This window comes from Manis pentadactyla, chromosome 18 (genome assembly GCF_030020395.1).
Source record: "Manis pentadactyla isolate mManPen7 chromosome 18, mManPen7.hap1, whole genome shotgun sequence".
In the NCBI taxonomy this organism is placed as follows: domain Eukaryota; kingdom Metazoa; phylum Chordata; class Mammalia; order Pholidota; family Manidae; genus Manis; species Manis pentadactyla.
Genome location: NC_080036.1, coordinates 24,009,448 through 24,023,728, shown reverse-complemented (window position 1 = coordinate 24,023,728; position 14,281 = coordinate 24,009,448). Strand labels below are relative to the sequence as shown.

General features: G+C 47.8%; 1 protein-coding gene across 3 annotated transcripts in view; it reads left to right on the top strand.

Moving 5' to 3' along the window:
• The first annotated feature begins 465 nt into the window (after positions 1 to 465).
• Positions 466 to 14,281, top strand: part of SV2B (synaptic vesicle glycoprotein 2B) — a 158,788-nt gene continuing 144,972 nt past the window's right edge. Inside the window, exons 1-2 of one of the 3 annotated variants that reach the window (XM_036931877.2) lie at positions 1,518 to 1,723; positions 7,589 to 7,665. The gene's annotated coding sequence lies outside the window, so the exon portion shown is untranslated. Of the gene's footprint in view, positions 1,015 to 1,517; positions 1,724 to 7,588; positions 7,666 to 14,281 lie in introns of those variants that run through there. The other 2 variants (XM_036931872.2, XM_036931874.2) reach the window with 2 other exon arrangements.

The following is a 14,281-nucleotide window of genomic DNA, read 5'->3' as shown; positions in this document are numbered from 1 at the left end:
CTTCTCTAAGGTGCTCTGGCTGTAGAGACAGCGGCCCGGGGCACTGACGACCTTGCGATGGTGGGTTGTGCTGGGTGGGGAAGAGGGAAGTGTCTCCAGTTCGGCACTGTTAGGAAAGGAAACTTCCAGACTCCGGAGCAGGCCAGTCCCCCGAGGCATTATGCGGTCTGGTTTCACCTCGGAACTTCCAGTGTCAGGTCATTGCATCTGACTTCCTCCTAGAAAGAGCTCTTGCTTCTGAAAGGTGCCTTCTCTGCAGGGTGAGCCTGGTCCGTTGCATTTGCTGGGCTCCTCTGTGGGCGGTGGGGGGCCGGAGGAGAAGCCGCGGGGAGGGCTGTGTTTGATGCATCAAGCCCTTCGATCCTTCACCCCCCTCCCACTCGCCTCCTAGGTACTTCCCAGGTCCCGGATGAGGGCACCAGGACAGAGCGACTTCCTTGCGACCATTTGGGGGTGTGATTACCAGCGGGGTCCCTTGCCCAGGAATCGGAGCGCTGTCCTCTCACGCACCCCAGTGTGGAGCTGGGGAGAGGGATGAGGGGTACGCAGCGTCCCCTCGCCCCAGGCGGCGTGGAGGCCACAAAGCTATCCGACCGCCGCCATCAGCTGGGCACAAAACTCGAAAGTCGAGGAATGCCAAGTTTGGCATCTATAGATCTGCAGGTCTAGACCCGCTGGGCCCCCTTTCCCCGCTCCGAGCGACCCCAAACACTCCGCCTTGAATCAGAAGGGGATCTAGAAGCGGAGAGCTGCCCGCAGTGGAAACCGTTAACGCCCAGGCCGGGAGGAAAGCGGGTTAGGACGTGATCCCGCCGCACGGAGGACCCAGGAGGCTCCGGCGCGGCCCTCCGGTGGCGGGAGCGCGCTGCGTGCTGCGCGGGGCGGGCGGCGGCGGCGGCGCGGGCGCGGGGCTGCAGGTGCGACTCCCGCGGACTCCTGCCTGCGCCCGGACCGCCGCCAGCGCGCACGCAGCGCCGCCGGCCCCCCGGCCCCCGCCCACGGATTGGCCACCAGGTAGGGGACGGCGTCCTCGCTCCGGGGAGTGAGACCCGGCCGGCCGCGGACCCACGCTCCTGGGGCTGCCCGGGCGGAACCGCGCTCGCCGGGACCTCTGAAGGGTGATTATGGTCAGTGGCACCAGAGAGCCGGCAGTGCCGGAAAGGCGGAGCAGAAAAGCGGGACTTGCCGGCCGCCCGGGGTGTGCGCTCCCTTGAAGGTGGCAACGCCAGCGGCCGCCTGCAAACCCTGCTTGAACTGTGAGCGCCGTGCAGTTTTGCAACTTAGGCAGCTGACATTTGTAACTCGGCTTGCCTAAGCTTCCTAGGCACCGCTCTTCGTTTCCATTCTATTACTATCAGATGGGTGGTGGTGGTGGCTGGCTCCTAAAGAACAGATTAGAAACACGCTTACACCTGGTGGTTCGGAATCCGGGTTTGTGAGTGTGTGTTTTTCCGCATGTGGAGGGCGCCCTCCGCGGGCGTGGGAGCCGCTCGGTAGGGACACAGAGAGCATTTGCTTATAGATGGATTTCAGTGCAAGGAAAAGAACACGATTTGTTCTGCAGGGATGGGTGAGCAAATGCGCCTGGCTAGGGAGGAGCGAGCCGCTGCCTTGGCTTCCGCAGACGGGTGTTAGATCTCTCTCTGCTGTCCAGGGTTCCCCCGGCTGCTGAAACCTGATCCTTTAACCAGAAATAACACATGCAAACTAGCTCCGTTTAAAGGTAACTTAACAGCGGTGTCCTGGGCTCTGTAAGAGCGGCCCGGTTGGGTGGGCCGCTGAGGTGGAGGGGTGGAACGCATGCTGGTGTTTTTTTCAGAAGCCTGTTCTGCAGGTGAACGTGGGTGGCTTTGAAGTTCAGGGAGTGGCAGGTGAGGGATGAGAGGTGTGTGTTAGGGGGAGAATTAGGCATTGCAGTCTGCTCAGCGGTCAGTCGGGGCTACGCTGGTCTTCTATGGTTTTACTTCTTGCCCTTTCCAAAAGAGGCGGCTTGTCCTGCTTGCTTTGGTCGATGCAGTAGAGACAGAACAGGCTCACCCTGCATCTTCCCTGAGTCAGCAAAAAGTCGCCAAGCACCTAGGATGTGTCAGAGGCTGGGTTAGTCCTTGGGGATGTAGAAATGATGACAACAAAGCCCAGGTTCTCCAGAAGCTCACACCTGGTGGGAAACACCTGTAATAATGAAGTGTGATAAGTTCAGTGATGCAGGTGTGAAAACTAAAAAAGCGGTGGGAGCAGAGAGGAGGAAGGAATTGTGGCAGTGATGCTTTTAAAACGAAGTCCTTATAGATGAGGCATTACATGGATTTCAGTAGGGGCTGGGTCCTCTCTTGGTTCCTTGATCTGTGAGCGACCCACACCGCTCTCCCACCCCATCAACCTCACCCGCACTGGATGGACAGAGCTTTATACGCCAGGACAGGGCTAGTGTTGCAGTGCACGGCCAGACCCCAGTAAGCAAAGATACGGGCTGACACCACAGGAGGAGTGGGTCCAATGCAGGCCAGGATTTTCTTTTCCAAAAAAAAGAAAAAATAGATTGTTTATGTAAATTCTAGGTCCAGGAAGGTTTTGAAGCAGTATTTCACAAGACAGGGACTCGAAAATTCTGAGGGTTTCTCAGAGCAGGTGAACTTCTGCCTTCTTCCCCACTGGGTCCTTGCCCTGTCTATTGTTCTAGCTCAGTGCAAAAGGAAAGCTCTGATCTTGAGTGTATCTAGATGGGTAGCATAAAGGAAAGCTAAAGCTGTTACTCCCAGTCTTTTCTGAGAGATGAAAATCCAGTCTCATGGATGTTTTTTTCTGGATGACAGCGGTGGTGGGTGATCAAAAATGATGACGTGAAGAGCCCTTGTGTCATGCATGGTCGCCAGAGATATGCATCATGTGCGTTTTGTAACCTAAACCATCATTAAGGCATTTGAAAAGCAGGCTGGTGCATAGCAAGGAGCGTGGGCTCTGATGCTCAGACAGACCTAGGTGCCTGTCTTCTTACTTAGCCTCTCTGAGCTTTGGTTTCCCCATCTGTACAATGGAGGTAACAATAGTTATAATAATAATTTACCTAGGAGGAGCTTAAAAATATTTGTTCATTGTTAAGTGATTTTCATATAAATTGCTTGGCACAAAGTAGGTGCTCAAGAAATGGCAGTTCATTTGAGTATCTACAGCGTATCAGGTACTGCACCTGGGTGGGGAATACAGAATTGAACTAAATAAAGCCTCTATCCTCAAGGAGCTTAATTTGTGTGTGTGTGTGTGTGTGTGTGTGTGTGTGTGTGTGTGTGTGTGTGTGTGTGTGTAAGATAATGGACATATAAATAAGTAACTAGGCAGTGTATCATCTGATGGTGCATTACAGCAGAGAAATAAAGCAGGGTAAGAGGAATGGTGCATGCTGCCAGAAGGCTGGGTGAGGATTGTTCTTTTTTTTTTTATGCAGCTTGGGAAGGGAAGGCTTTGCTGATAAGTGACATTTGACCAGACCCCTGGGGAAGTGAGGGAGCAGGCCAGGCAGATGTCTGAGGAAGAGCATTCAGGGCGGAGTAACAGCGCCTGCACAAAGCGTGAAGCAGGAGAGTGATGTGTTCATAAGAAAACCAGTAAAGCTGTGGCTGGCTGAGTGAAGGGAACAGCAGTAGGACTTGAGGTCAGAGAGGTGACATGGCATGGTTACTGGGGTATTGCCTCTTATGATGTGTATTTGTCATTAAGATCTATGTCCTGAGCTCTTCTTGAAGGAACTGGCTGAAATCCTACACTCTATGTCTAGAAGAAGGTAAATTGGTAGACGTCTGCTCCTGTGGTCATTCGGGTGTAAACGAGTACCGCAAGCAGCGGCATAAATCTTTGCAATGCAACAGGAAGCACCGGAATTAGGGAGACAATGCAACACAGAGCTCAGGTATCTTTCATCCAGATCAAGGGCTGTTTTTGTGCTTCTTCTGAAGCTTAATATTATGTTTGTCTCCTTTCCACCACAATGGAAAAAAGGGTCGCCTTTAGAGAATAGTCCCATGAGTATTGTCCTTGCTAGTTTCTTTTTTCTTTGAGAACAATAATAGTTTCTATGGCTATAGAAAGGTGTTGGAATCAACTGAAAATATACTAACCTTTGGGTGTCCTGGAATGCATTCACATAATATCATGTGACAAATTTTTTTGAGGTTTCCATTTGTAGGTTTAAGAGGAAGCCCACCATTGGCTGCTCTGCCCTTTGGAGACTTTGTTCCTCTCTAGAGCAAGGGTTTCCATTTTGAGGGCTCCATCCCACAGCTGTACTTGGGGGCAGTAGGGCTACTGCAGTGTGTTCCATGGACTGAAATGAATGCCTGAGAACCTTGTCAGAGCTTCTGTAGAATTAGAGGTGGAGAGGGTGAGGCACTGTCAGGGTGGCTGGTGGGGTGTCCCCCAAGGCACCTCAGATGGTGACATTTACCTCTGAATCCCCCCCATGCAAGCTCTGGCTTTTCGTTTTGCTGCTTCAGAAACCTGATCTGTTTCTCTGGGCCCCACCACAATGACCTTGCTCACTTGCACACCAATCAACTGGGTTGTAATGGCTGAGACACTGGTGGCCTGGCTAGTATGTAGGGGGAGGGCATTTCTTGTAGGACCTCACATGGACTTTGGCTTTTACTCTGAGTGAGACGGGAAGCCCTTGGATAACTTTGAGCACAGGTTGCCATTATCTGACTTATTTTTTATAGTGATCAACTGAGCTTTAAACCTTAGAATGGACTCTATGGGTCAAGGGTAAAAAGAGGGGGATGAGTCAGGAGGCTGCTGCGATTATCTGGCATAGAGATGATGGTGGTTTGGACCAGAGGGGATAGTGGTGATGGTGAGAAGTAGTCAAGTTCAGGATGTATTTGATGATAGAGCAGATAGGACTTGCTGTTGGGTTGGATTTAGGGTATGAGAGAATGAAAGAATTCTGGGATGACTCCACATATTTTGACCTGAGCATCAGGGACAAGTAGCTCTTTACTCAGATGGAAAAGGAAAGTTACGGGTTTCAGTTGGACATCCAATGAGAGGAGTTAAGTAGATAGTTATACGAGAATCTAGAGTTGAAGAAAGAGGTCTAAGAAGGAGATGTAAATTTGAGTATAACAGACATGTTATTTTTTTGTCCCTTCAATGAGGCAAGTCACTGCTGTACCATCAGTGACCAGAATATTGCCTGGCACATAGTATGTGCTCAGTGACTGTTGAGTGAGTGAGTGGAACCATGTAATCACTGAAGATGACTGCAAATCTTTGCTTCAGTGGTTCTTGCAGTGTAACTCCCTAAAGTTATTCGCTTTCTTTCCAAGGTCTTCTAGGAGGTTTATTATGGATCTTGTGGACTAAAAACAGACTTTAAATATGAAGGCTCCAACTGCTTATGTCTTACAGAAAACTGTGTGTGGTGACAAGTAAGAAAGAGAAACAAGTAGAAACCGAAAAATAGCTCATACTTTCAAAAAAAGGAGACAGATCTTCCAGAGAGAGGTGGCTGAAATTCTGGGGTGTGATGTTCTTGGGTTATTATTGTAGTACTCTTAATTTAAGATTAAGCAGGAGCAGTGAAGAATCTTGAAAAAGGGAGATATTTATTTAAATCCATTTGATGCCAAGTGAAGAGTGTTACCAGCTTGCTTGAAAAATCCCGCATCTACAGCATCTTGCATAATGTGTTCCTGTTTATAAAAAAAGAGAAATAGGCAATAGCTTTATAGGAACAGTGGAGAGCTGGAATGACTTCTGTTCAAACTCTACGTGCTGACCATTGCCTCCCCATGGGGTGGCTGAAAATGTATGAGTGTGAGTTTTGTGTCCAGTGATATTGGGGTGGGCTGAGGAGTGAAATAAAAAGTAGGTACTACAGTCAAAAGTGGTTTCCTGTGTGTGTGTGTGTGTGTGTGTGTGTGAGTGTGACAGAGAAAGAAAGAGCAAGCACCAATAGAAGAAAACAAATGAGTTAAAGCCCAGAACGAAGTGGAGAAGTCCCCCTTTATCCATGGGAGATACATTCCAAGACCCTCAGTGGATGCCTGAAACCATGGCTACCAAACCCTATATATACTATGTTTTTTCCCACACTGATGAAGTTTAACTTATGAACGTCATAGGAAGAGATTAACAACAATAAACAACAATAAAGCAGGACAATTCTAACAATGTATGGAAATGAAAGTTACGTGTACGTAGTCTCCTCTTTCAAATATCTTACTGTTATATATTAACCCTCTTCTTGTGATGATGTGAGATGATGCAATGCCTAGGTGATGAGATATAGTGAGGTGAGTGACGTAGCCACTGTGACATAGCATTAGGTGGTGGAGGTCAGAGGAGGATCATCTGCTTCCAGACTGTGACTGATCGCTGATAACTGAAGCCATGGGAAGCAAAACTGCAGGTTAGGGGGATCTACTATATGAAGAAAAGATAGAAAGTTGGCCTCCAATATTACATGTAAGTAGTGGACATATCCATATAGGGCATCGGATGGAGCAGTGGGGTTTGGAATCAAACAAAACTTGGTTTGGACTCAAGTTTCATTACATTATGGCTGTGGAAACTTGAGCAAGTATTTAATTTCTTTTAGACTTGGTTTTCTGAGTTGAAAAAAATGATGGTGATGATGGTGATGGTCATGGTAGTGATGGTGATGGTGGTGATGGTGGTGATGGTGCTGATAGTGATGACGGAGATGGTCATGGTGGTGACGGTGATGGTGATGATGGTGATGGTGATGGTGATGTGGTGATGGTAGTGATGGTGGTGATGGTGATGGCAGTGGTGGCAATGATGGTGATGGTGATGATGGTGATGGTGATAGTAATGGTAATGATGGTGATGGTGATGATGGTGGTGATGGTGATGGTAGTGATGGTGGTGATGCTGCTGCTGCTGGTGATCATGATGATGGTGATGGTGATGATGGTGATGATGGTAATGACAGTAATAACACCTAAGTGTTCTGCAGTACTCTTCATGCTCCTGTACTTGGAAATAGGTTGGTCTGTATGTTTATTATCACCATACTTGCTGAGGGACTTAAAGATTCTGTGCAAAGAGAGAATTGAGAGCCCGTCATTTAATGTTGCTGGTGCTACTAAGCGGAAGATTTGCACGGGGCCCCTGATGTTCAAAATGATACAAGTGGACAATAATCAGCCTGTGGAATAGAGATTTCCGAGTGCCTCAGAGGGAAATGAACCTTTTATCTCAGCTCTGCAACATCCCATAGTTTGTTGGAATTCCATTATGAAATTTCTGAGTCACGTGGATTATTTAGAGGCAGAAACTTCCCTAGCAGATGCCTCTGGGAGTGGCTTCCACAAAATGTGCTCCATGGTGTTTTCTTCTGGAAAGGTCTGGTGTTCTCCCTGTTCCATGCACACAGTAGGCACGCAGCGGATATTTGTTGGGTACGTGAATGAGTGAATGCTGTTGTGGCTCCTCTATCGGCTGAACCTCTTTCTGGTTATTCCTCATTGGCCTGGGCAAGAAATGCGTGTGGCAGTGGTGAGCTATGTCTTCAGAGCCCGGTAGGAACTCAGCAGGTAATGGTTTCTCTTCCCCGACCTCGCTGCTTTAGCCGCCATTCTGGCCTCCTTCAGATCAAGGATCATACACTCCTTTGTGTGGTGACAGATGGTAACTACACTTGTCACGGTGAGCATTTTGAAATGTGTATAATTGTTGAATTACTATGTTTGTACACTTGAAACTAATATAATACTGCATGTCAACTATACTGCAATTTTAAAAAAGGATCTTACACATAACTCTCCCTCAGAGCTTGCAGATACATCAGCAGCAAAGGCCAGGGCTCCCTTGCTGTCTGACTGTTGGTTGCATTTCCCCCGACACTGTCTCTTGCTTTAGCAATGACGATCCACGCCATGAATTCCCTTCTTCACAGAAGCCTGGGGTCCTATGAAATCTTCCTGTTTTCTGTAGAAACTCCTGCTCCACCCACTTCCTGTTCCTTTCAGTCTTTAGAGCTTGCTTTTATCTTGGGTGGCAGGGGAGAAAGGAGCATCAACTTTCTCTTCCCAAAAGACAATTGAAAATTCTTCCCTAACCAGTGGCTGCGTCATCCCTCAGAAACGGAGCGGTAGGAGCGACACCATACAGGCCGCATCCTCTCTCCCATTTCCATTTTGCAGGTGGGGAACCTGAGGCCCAGAGAAGAGTAATCACAGAAAAAAGTATCTTGGAGAAGTGGATGAACAACCTCATTTATCTCTCATCCACATCTGCGTAGATGCAAGAGCAAATAATTTTGCCAGACCTCTGGGGCCTTCTTGGCCGTCAGATGTCCGAGTCTGGTTAAGCTGAGAGCTGGGTGCCATTAACTGCTTTCCTGTCAGTTGTGGGTGATACGTGAGTGGGCAGGAGCTCTGAGCTCCTAAGACTCACATACCTGGGGATAGATGTGAGTGTTCAAGGTCTTCCATGACCAAAACCTGCAGGTGAATACGTGTCTGTGGATAAATGTGCCGTTCATCATTGCTCCTGAGTGCACAGGTTTTGTTTTAGTGAATATTTTATGGGTAGGTTCCTTTTCAGGCCCAGAACAAGTTCAAGGCAATGGAAGGACTTACTTGAACGACAGGGTCTTAGTGCTCCAGAGCTGAAGGGGGTGGAGGAAGTTGGAATCTAAGCCCCTTCCTAGGCAAATGAGGGGGTGAGTCTAGATAAGGACCTGGGGTTGCTTAAGGTCCTACAGTGAGTTCATGATGGAGAGAAGCTCGGAGTCCAGGTCGGGGCTGGGCAGCCGCAGGAATTCACCTGAGGGTAGGGGTCAAGAAAGAAGAGCAGAATGGGGCCTGGGTCCCCTTCATTATTATGCTTAGAAATCCTCTAAAACAGCACAGCTGGTTTGCCCAGGGCATCCTTTAAAAAACCTCTGGGATTTCCCCTGCTGGCTCCTGGAGCCCAAGGCGGCAGCTCTTGGTTTGCCCAGGGTTCCTGCTCTCCTGCCATGCGTAGAATCTGACCGTGGCTTCTCGCCTGATGTGGGGTGCAGCAGATGGCACATGGCAACGCTGAGGGGAGGAAACGACATTGAGGGGTGGCCTGCTCCGGGCAGAGTGCTGGGCCCGGGGACGGGGCTGGGGAGGTCATGGCAAGGTCAGGGACTCCTGACCTTGGTCCTGGAATGCTCAAGGGACTCAGTTCCATCCCTACCCCCATGATGAGTGATGAATGCATCCCATCCATGGTTGCTTAAATATCCATGGGTTAAATGCAGCCACTTTTATTTTTTTTAAGCAAAGCCTAAGAATTTCCTTTCCTTTGGGGAAAGGAAAATTATAGGAAAGCAAAGAAAAGCAGTGGCTTAAAAATGAAAGTAACAGGAGATGAGAAGCCTAAGGGGAACAACGAAGAGTAGATTAGAAAGTTCAGAAGCAACATGGAATGAGGGTGGGATGCTGGGCAAAGTTCTCTCCCTCCGCATGCTGGGTGACTTTGCTTTCTTCTTCCCACGGTGCTGGCCAACCTCTGGCACAGGAGCTGTGCAGGGCTCCAGCCCTCCTATCATGGGATTGGCGACCTCCTGTTTCCACAGTGGCCCAGTGGATGGGGTCTTGGGTCAGCAAACAGGGCTGTGAGAGGCCAGGTTAGTGCAGTCAGGTTTCTCAGTGTCACTCCCGGGTTGCTGTCCTGTTACTAAGACAGATAAGGCCTGCTTTTGGCCGACTCAGCTTCTAGTCAGTTCTGGATTCTTGAGCTTCTTTGAGATGATAGAGGGCAAGGAGCCCCAGAGACAGTCTGCCTAGATTCCCATCTGGCTCTGCTTCTTACTAATATGAGATCTTGGGCAAGTCCTTGAACAGCTCTGTGCCTCAGTTTCCTAATCAGGAAAATGGAAATGATGATAGTTTTGCCTACTCTGTAAAGTTATGAGAAGAAGACATGAGTTAACTTGCACACAGGGCCTGGAACGGTGTCTGCCTCCTTGTGAGCGCTCCCTGAGGGCAGGTAGTATTAAATACCACACCTCGATTCCGAGGACCGGCTGAGGTCCGTCTACAACAGCTGCCGCTCCCGACTGAGTCCCTCACCCCAGCTTCCCTGGAGCATGCTCAGTTCTGGTCTGCCCCTCTGATCTTACTTTGGAAATGGAAACAACAGAGAAGTTCAGTTTTACATCAAACACTGCCTCTGAATTAAGTACTGGGGATGCACATATGTGTTGGATGTCTCTCTAAGGCTTGTGGTCTGATCACATGACAAAGATGGTTCTTGTTATGCATAAATGATTTTATTTTATTCTCACAATTCCTATGGCATGGGGTTTATTGTCTCTATTTTATAACCGAGTAACCGAGGTCCAGAGAATTTATGTCGCTTGCCCAGAGGTATCATCTGCTAAAGGACAGAGCAGATTTAAATGTGAAGCCGTCTGACACTCCAGAATGTGTGCTTTGCTCTGTGCTGTGCTCCCCACCACAGCCCGGGAAGGGTCGTTAGGTATGGCGCTGGGTCTCCCACCCACAGCCTGTCTCTGGCTCTCCCACTCTTGCTGTTACAACCCAGTGGCTCCTAACGGAACTTTGCAAATATCTGGCTCATACCTCATGGGCCTAAACCAGCCCCTGGGTCCCACGTGCTTTCCAGCCTAGGAACTGTTTTTCATCTTCACGTGTCCACCTGCCCTACCTAGAGGCCAGTTCTCAGGGCCAGAACTTAGCTGAAGCTGGAGATACGGCAAGTAAGGGAAAGGTCCGACTTGAGGCGTCCTTGATGGTAATGGGTCCTAACTCAGGGGTCCGTGGCTCGTAACTGAATTTTTCTATGACTTTGAGACCCCCATCCTGTCTTCCCTGAGGATGAGTGGAGAGAAATCTGCTTGTGTTCCTTTGCACAATCCACCTTCATTTGTTCGGGGCTCTAAGGTTGGATTTGGTTCCATACCCAAAATACTCTTCTGTAGATCTTTACCAAGCCACAGCTATGTTCTAGGCCTTGTCCCTTAAGCTTTTCTCCTATCGGGACAACATCTGTTTTCTCTAAAATTTCATCCTCTGGAAGCAGAGGTCATTGAGGTTTGCCTCACCAGCTGTCCCAGGTACATCATGTGCCCGTGTAAATGAACCCCAAGGCCTTGGGGTTCTCAAAGCATGGGCCCTGGGCCAGTAGCATCAGCATCACGTGGAACCTGTTAGAAATGTAGAATTGCAGGCCCCACCCCAGGCCTGATGAACCAGAACCTGCATTATAACGAGATCCTCAGGTGATTTGTCTGCACAGTACAAGTAGGGCACGGGTTGCTTGACCCTTTTTTCCTTGTTTGAGAACTCATGTGGTCACACACCTCTGGCTCATCGGGGGACCAGGAACACGACTTGGGCAGGGGCTGAGCTTCCCCTGTTGCCTGGGTACTACAGGGGCTGCAGTGCCAGGACTCTGCCACTGGGGATCTCCTTGAACGATAATTAGAATACAAGGCCAGAAGGTGTTATCACAGAGGTGTACACTGAGTGGTGGTTTGTGGGAATACAAATTATAAGCCATTGCTCTTCTACGTGAGTAAAGAAGACTGAGGGCCTAGAAAAGCTCCTGCACAGAGTGCAGGGGTATTGCTTGGTAGAGCCTTGAAGGATGTGTAGGAGTTTTCCAGGTGGGTGGTGGCGGGGAGAAAGGTATTCCTAACAGAGAGACTGGTTTGAGAATCACAGAGACCTGCAAGTACTTGGTTGATTTGGGAATAATAGGCGGTATGGTGTGGCTAAAATATGGGGTGTGAGGTGGTGCTGGCCAGGGGATGGAAGAGGGGCAGAAGTTTGGTGGGGTGGTGTCCATACCCACTGGAATCTCTTGGGGGTTTAAAAGCTATCATCAGGTGTGCCAAAGAGGGAAAAGCTCAAGAACCACTGAGATTCGCAGAGGAGGTGATTGTCTTGCCTCTGTGAATGGTCCTTAAGTAGTGGTGAGATAAGCACTGTCCGTGTGCCAGCCACCAGGCACGACTGGGTCTGAACTGAGTGGATCAGAAGTCTGATATGGCCTCCATCACAGACATCCATCCAGTTAGAGAAACAACAGCCTTGGAAACTATTTGATGTCTTGGAGGTGTTTTAAGGTACAGCAAGACCCAAACATTTAAGAAATATAGGGAAGTCCTTAGACCGTAAGTTGGCTAGACCACATGCAGTAAAAAGTTCTGTTTTCTGTATTAGAAACACAAGAGAGGCAGGCAAGGAGTCCAGGGAAGCAGCATTAGCCACTATTTCTCGGACAGTTGCCTGGATTATGTGGACCCATTCATAACTGTTCCAAGAGTTACTGATGGGGGGGGTTCCCTTCTTTTCCTCTTCTCACTACCATTTTGGTTGCATTAGAACTGCATTACAGATAATCCTAAACATTGAGGAAAGAAAAGGGAAATCCACCTGTAACTCCCCCATCTATGTAAGAATTTTGAGTTATCTTATTTACTTATGAATAACCATATTCAGTATGTGGTTTGGGAGCTGGTGGTGGAGGCTGGTAAGCTCTTCATCAAACCCATTTCCTCCTCGTCCTCTGCACACACACTACATCTCCCAGCCTCTTTTGCAAGTGGATATGGCCACGTGACAGGTCTCATCTGATGTGATGATAAGGGGAGTGATGGGAACCACTGCCAGGCCTGGCCGAGCACCTCCGCGAGCGCCCCTCTAGGCTGTTTTTCCATCGACTGGCGGGCTTCGCTTGGGGCTCTCTTATGTGCAAGAAATAAACTCTGCCTATGTTGAATTACTGACGTTCTGGAATGTGTTAAGGCAGTTAGCCTACCTTCAGCAATATAGAGGCTGAAATTTTAATTAGCAATTTCTCAAGCTTATAGGAACACAATGCGGACGATCAAGAAGAGTGTTTCTTGATAACATAAAGATTAAAAAGGTACCTGTGGGCTGACTGTTATGGCTTGTTTCCTGGGAACTCCTTTAGTGCAGAAAAGGGTATGAGGTTAAACAACCACTTTTTCCTCTGATGAGTCTTCCAGCAGTGCATGCACTCTGAAAAGACTAAAGTTCAGTATTTTCCCTTCCCTTCTCCATTGTTTTTGACTTCTACAAAATGATGTGGATAGCTTGTAGAAGCCCATATCATTGTTTTAAAAATTAACCTCTACAATAAAAATCATTTTTCTTGAAGACCTGGGAAATTCTTGTCATATAAATTACTCAAATAATTATGAGTGTTGGATCAAGTTGTATTATGCAATGTGATCCAGCATCTTATGTGCTGAGGGCTGTGCAAGACAACTCAGGCAAGCTGCCTAGACATAAGCTCTACCTTTAGTGCCATGTGTCTAACCACCACATAGCATATCTGATGAAGCTAAATTCAGATAAATTGGTTATGTGTATCCTTGTTTGTACGTCTGACCATCCACTGAGGCTTGGAAATAACTCACAGGTGAATTCAGTCCTTTTGCTCCTGATTCCATAGTGTAGATTCTCAAAGAGCATAGTGAAAGACTTGGACAAAGGCTTATTGCAAAAGCTAACGTTGTGAGGGTGTAGGAGGTGTTTTCAGGCCAAGTGTAGCATTGTATGTATTTGACTGTTGCTGAAAAGTAGCCACTTAACAGTTTTATTTCTACGTTTTCATTTTGGGGGGATCCTACCAATCTGTTATTTGAATATGAAATTACTGTCTTCTAGATCTGTCACAGTGTGGTCTGGGTGAGATTTCTGCCCCCTGGTGAGCACTGTAGAGGGTAATTTAGTGAACACTCAACAGTGGAGTCCCCAGTTCACAATCCACCTAGATGATCAGTCTAGGGCCACAAGGATAATCCCATCTACTTTGTGAGTGATTGGCTCAGATACGTGGCTCAGTTCTGGCTCATGAGACATGAGAATAAATTAGCAAAGGGGATTCTGGAAAAGATTTTCTAGTTTCTAAGATATTTTTGCTGTTGAGTTGTATGAGTCCTTTATGTATTTTGGATATTAGTCCTTTATGAGATACATGATTTGCAAATCTATTCTCTCATTGAGTAGGTTGCCTTTTCATTTTGTTGATGGTTTCCTTGCTGTGCAGAAGCTTTTTAGTATGATGTGGTACTGCTTATTTATTTTTGCTTTTGGTGTCATACTAAAAAAAAATCACCAAACAATGTCAAGGAGCTTATTGCCTCTGTTTTCTTACAGGAGATTTATGGTTTCAGGTCTTACATTCCAGTCTTTAATACATTTTGAGTTAATTTTTGTGCATGGTATAAGATAGTGGCCCCGCTTCATTCTTTTGCATGTTGCTGTCCAGTTTTTCTAAGACCATTTATTGA